The sequence below is a fragment of the Trichosurus vulpecula genome, chromosome 9 (assembly GCF_011100635.1).
Source record: "Trichosurus vulpecula isolate mTriVul1 chromosome 9, mTriVul1.pri, whole genome shotgun sequence".
NCBI lineage: Eukaryota > Metazoa > Chordata > Mammalia > Diprotodontia > Phalangeridae > Trichosurus > Trichosurus vulpecula.
This window is the reverse complement of record NC_050581.1, coordinates 3,284,489-3,289,912: the sequence shown is the minus strand read 5'-3', so window position 1 is coordinate 3,289,912 and position 5,424 is coordinate 3,284,489.

Below are 5,424 nucleotides of genomic sequence, written 5' to 3'. Positions count from 1 at the left end.
TCTCCTTGATCTGGGAGCTCTGGAATTTGGCGACAATGTTCCTGGGAGATTTCTTTTTGGGATCTATTTGAGGAGGCGATCGGTGGATTCTTTCAATTCTATTTTGCCCTGTGGCTCTAGAATATCAGGGCAGTTCTCCTTGATAATTTCTTGAAAGATGCTATCTAGGCTCTTTTTTTGATCATGGCTTTCAGGTAGTCCAACAATTTTTAAATTATCTCTCCTGGATCTATTTTCCAGGCCAGTTTTTCCAATGAGATATTTCACATTGTCTTCCACTTTTTCATTCCTTTGGTTCTGTTTTATAATCTCTTGGTTTCTCATCAACTCACTAGCTTCCACTTGCTCCAATCTAATTTTTAAGGTAGTATTTTCTTCAGTGGTCTTTTGGACCTCCTTTTCCATTTGGCTACATCTACCTTTCAAGGCATTCTTCTCCTCATTGGCTTTTGGAGCTCTTTTGCCATTTGAGTTAATCTATTTTTTAAGGTGTTGTTTTCTTCAGTATATTTTCAGTATTTTTTTTGGGTCTCCTTTAGCAAGTCATTGACTTGTTTTTCATGGTTTTCTCGCTCCTTCTCATTTCTCTTCCCAATTTTCTCTACTTCTCTAACTTGCTTTTCCAAATCCTTTTTGAGCTCTTCCATGGCCTGAGACCAGTTAATGTTTTACTTGGAGGCTCTTTGACTTTGTTGACTTCTTCTGTCTGTATGTTTTGGTCTTCTTTGTCACCAAAGAGCAAGATTCCAAAGTCTGAGACTGAATTTGGGGGTGCGTTTTTCACTGCCAGCTGTCTCAGCCAACTTACTTGACCCTTGAGTTTTTCAGCAGGGTATGACTGCTTGTAGAGTAAAGAGTAAAGTAGAGTAGAGTAAAGATGTTCCAAACTTGGGAGGATGCAGTGTTGATTTCAGAGCTATTACAGCCAGCTCTGCCACACCAGCACTCCTCCTTCCCCAAGAACCCCCAACCTGGACTGGACTTAGATCTTCAGCAGGATCTGCACTCCTGCTCTGATCCACCACTCAATTCCTCCCACCTGGGCCTGGGGCTGGAAGCAACTGCAACTGTAGTTCTGCAGCTGCCCCACCTCCGCTGCCCCCAGGGCGGTGGCTGAACCCCGAACTCTATCCCCCTGTCCCCAGCAGCTTTTTCCACTAACCTTCTCTGTTGTCTTTGGTGTTTGTGGGTTGAGAAGTCTGGTAACTGCCACAGCTCACTGATTCAGGGCACTAGGGCACGCTCGGCTCGGCTCCAAGTCTGGTTGGTCTGCGGGCCCACACTGGGCTCTGCTCCACTCTGCTCCGCTCCCAGCTCTGTTATGGGATAGACCTCACCCAGCAAACCATCCAGGCTGGTCCTGCGCTGGAGCCCTGCTTCCCTCTGCTGTTTTGTGGGTTCTGCAGTCTAGAATTGGTTCAGAGCCATTTTTATAGGTTTTTGGAGGGACTCAGTGGGGAGCTCACGCTGGTCCCTGCTTTCCAGCTGCCATCTTGGCTCCGCCCCCTGCCAATTCTACTTTTTAAGCAGTTGTTCTCTTTTTTCAAGCCATTGACTCTTTTTTCATTATTTTCTTGCATTACTCTTATTTCTTTTCCTAATTTTTCTTCTATCACTCATATCATTTGAATGCTCCTTTTTGAGCTCTTCCTTGAGTTCTTTTCTGAGCTTGAGACCATTTCCCATTTTTTCCTTTAGGGTTTTGCCCATAGATGCTTTGATATTTTTGTCCTCTTCTGAGCTTCCCCGTCACCATAATAACTTTCTATGGTTAGGTTCTCTTTTTGTTGTTTTTTTGCTCGTTTTTGCCTTTTTCCTTTCTTTTTGGAGCTCTGCTCCTGGGGTGGAAGGAGCACTGTCTCAGGCTCCTTGTGCCAGGGGTTGCAGGCTCTGGCTTTTACCTGGTGCTGTACTGATGTTGCCCTGAGGCCCACAGGGGACCCTCATGTCTGGTGCTTCACTAAGGGGGTGGCGTAGGAGGTAGCTGGCATTGCTGGAGACCACAGGGGTCTGACAGCTTACCTGGTGCTGAGCCAGGGTCCTAGTGGTGGTGGCTGGCATGAGCTGAGGCTGGTGGGGTGTTTTTGTGTTTCTCTGTGTTTCAATGAAGCATGTGGAGGGGGCCCCGGTGCTATTGCCTGTTTGCTTAGGCTGTCATAGAGTTTGTGTCTACCTGTTTGCCTGAGGCTATTCTGAAGCATGTGGAGGTCTGGCTGCTGGAGCCTGCCTGTTTTAGATAATAAGCTCTTTGAGAATGAGGACTTTGTCTTATTTAGCTTTGTCTCTGTGACTGTGCCTATCATTATGTATTACACATAGTAGGGGCTTAACAAATAAATTACTAACCAGGACTGGCTTCCCCAGGCAAATGGGTAAGGGAACAGGCTAGGAGCTGCCATTCTAAGACTATGGAGTAAAGGAAGTTTGGTTTTCTTCCCCTTCCTCTGGCCCCTATACAGACCAAATGCATGGAAGCAAGGGGGAAATTTGCCATTTTCCATTCCCTCATAGTCAGTTCCTCTCTCTCCACCTCCTCCCCTCAGGCTGATCAGAGACAATGGGGCTTAGGATCTTAGGATCATAGCCGGAAAAAGGACCTTAGAGATCCAACCCCCATCCCCTTTTTTTTGGAAGTGGGGAAATTTAGGCCCAGAAAGGTAGTAAGATCATATAGTTAAAGCTAGAAGGGTCCTTAGAGGTCATTGAATCTGACCCTGATGCCCTCACTTTACAGAAGAAGAAACTGGGACCTAGTGAGGTTAAGTGACTTTCCCAGGGTCATGCAATACTAGTAAGGAGTCTGAAACAGGATTTGAATCCAGCTCCTGACTCCAGGTAGAATTAGTGACAGAGCTGCTATCAGAGCCCAAGTCTCCTAAGCCCCCAGTCCTAATACATTTTGTTTTTATCACACTGCTTCTTTTACAACCAAGAACTCCCTTGGGGAAAACCCCAAGCACTGGCTGCCCAGGAGTAAATACTAGGCCACATGAGAAAAGGAGATGGAGATAAAAGGATTGGTGTCCTCATCTCAGCAAGGGCTGGCCTACTCATAGTTGGATGGTTACACCTTTTGTGGTAGGATTTTGGGAAGAACCAAAAGCCCCTCTTTCCCTCTGGCATATCAAAACTCTTCTTCCATTTGTGTCCCCAGCTTGCTAGAGTGCTAGAGATCTTCACCATTTATGGTCCCTCTTTTTGGAGGGATTTTGTCTCCTGAAGACCCCTGTTAAAATGGACAGATATCTTACCTATCTGGGTCTAATTCTGAATTTGTAAAATAGGGTCAGGATGGATGATTCCCTAAGGCTCTTTCTAGCTTGGACATTCTATGGTTCTATGATTCTTGGGATCCAGGAGGGTTAGGCATTAAGCCGCAGTCACCCATCAGCACCTTTATGTGGCTTAGTTTATTTCCTGGAGGACGAGGACTTGGGACAGGTCAACTTTAATGGTAGGAAAGGATCAGGGAGCAACTCAGGACACTGAGATTCCACTTGACAGCATTAAAGACCCAGTAGGAGGGGATGCTGAAAGAGGGATAGAGGTACCCTAAAGACAGCTTCTGTGATGGAAAGTGCATGGACTCTAGGAGTCAGAAGACCTACTCTTCTCATTCTTGTTCTGCTACTAAATATCTGTGTGACCTTGGAGAAATCTTTCACCTCTCTGGGTCTCACCTCCCTTCTCTGTACAATGAGAAAACAGTCCCCTGCTTTTCTCAAGGGGATATTATAAGGAGCCAAGGAGAGAATGGATGCTAAGACCTTGGGAAAGTTCAAAGAGCTATGCAAATAGAGCAGATTATTGTCATTCTTATTGTCAAAGTTAACTAAAACCTTCTTCCAGAACACTGGACCCAGAAGAGGCTATTGAAAAATTATTCCTTCCAAACAGCTTCAGGCCTTCAGGATTGATACTGGTCTTTGATACCCTAGGTCTAAAGAGACAAGTTAGGGAGTACCAGATTTTAGGGATTTCTCTGTCTGCAGAGAAGAGCATTCTCATCCCAGGAAGGCCAGCGTTGTTCCCCAATGCCTATCTGGGGATAGAAAGTGGAGGAGAGCAGTGAAATCAAGATGTGTTTTAGCAACCCAGGGTCTGGGATCTCTAGGGCCAGCTTCTTCAGGTATGCCTAGCATGTTTGCATAATAGAGGGAGACCAGGGCTCAAAAGAGCTCCAAGGTTGGGAGGGTCCATTCATTCTAACTGGTGTTCCTACCCAAATTCCCCCATAGAAGGAGAGTTAATCAGGGCTGAGGTTTGTTTTTCTTTTTTCTGATTACTCCTCTCACACTTTCACTTTTCTAGCAAGTCTAGAGGCTCTCGAGAGCATTCCCTTGGAAGACTGGCTTCTAGAGGCCAGGCTGCGAGGAATTCTTTTCCTTGCAATTTTTTTTTTTTTACATACCTCCCTGCCAAATTCAAGCAGGGGCTAGCATCTAAGGAGAGCAGAGGCCTAATGAAATACCTGCCCTAAAGGGTACCAGAGGCTGTGTGTGACTTAATGAGGCTGAGAACCACTAACTAATCCCCTAAGTATTTTGACTTGTAACTTGAGATAATCTTGCTTGCAAACACCTGCTTTCACCCCATTTGTGGATAGATATATTAAAAAGAAATACCATACTGGTGACTGACCCTAGAATCTACAGGGCTGGAATAAAAGGAAATGCTCTTTTAACAGTTTGGCAATACCTGCTGGTGTTGAGCCAATCACACAACCCTTTTAGAAAGACTAGCCATACACATATTTTCATTTCCGTATGCAGTCACAGAGATCTCATGGAAAGTACTTTGGCTTAGGGAATCCAAACCTGACCTCTAAGCTAGAGAGCTATGTTTTAGTCCCACTTCTGCCACACAATTCAGTCCAATAACATTTATTGAGTGCCAACTAGGTGCAAGGCATCTGGTAATGCAAGAGAAAAAAATTGTCCTTGCCCTCAATGAACTTCCATTCTACGAGGGCTTGGGCAATTCATTTAACCTCTTTTTGCATCAGTTCTGACCTCTTGTAAAGTGGGGCTAATGACAGACATCTTTCCTGTCTACTTCAAAGGTTATTATGAGAATAAAATGAGCTACTGGGGTAAGACCTTAGGGTAATATGCATACCAACTAGCTCCTCACACCTTGAAGGTGAAAGCTAGATATAGTTAGGCTCTTTTGAGGAGCAGACCAAGTGCCAACCCTGTGAAACTGACTGATCATGTTCTAATCATTCAGAACTGCAAGTCTCTGCCTCGGGTGGCACGGAAGATGTTGCCAATTTGTTGGAGAATCAATTCTCAGCTGGAGACCCAAGTCTAGAGGAGGAGAGGGCACTTTATGCAGACCCCGTCCCTCCAGAGAAGAACCTGCCGCTCCATTACACAGATGACAGTGAGGCTGAGAATGGGGAAAGGAGAGTGGCTGGTGGGG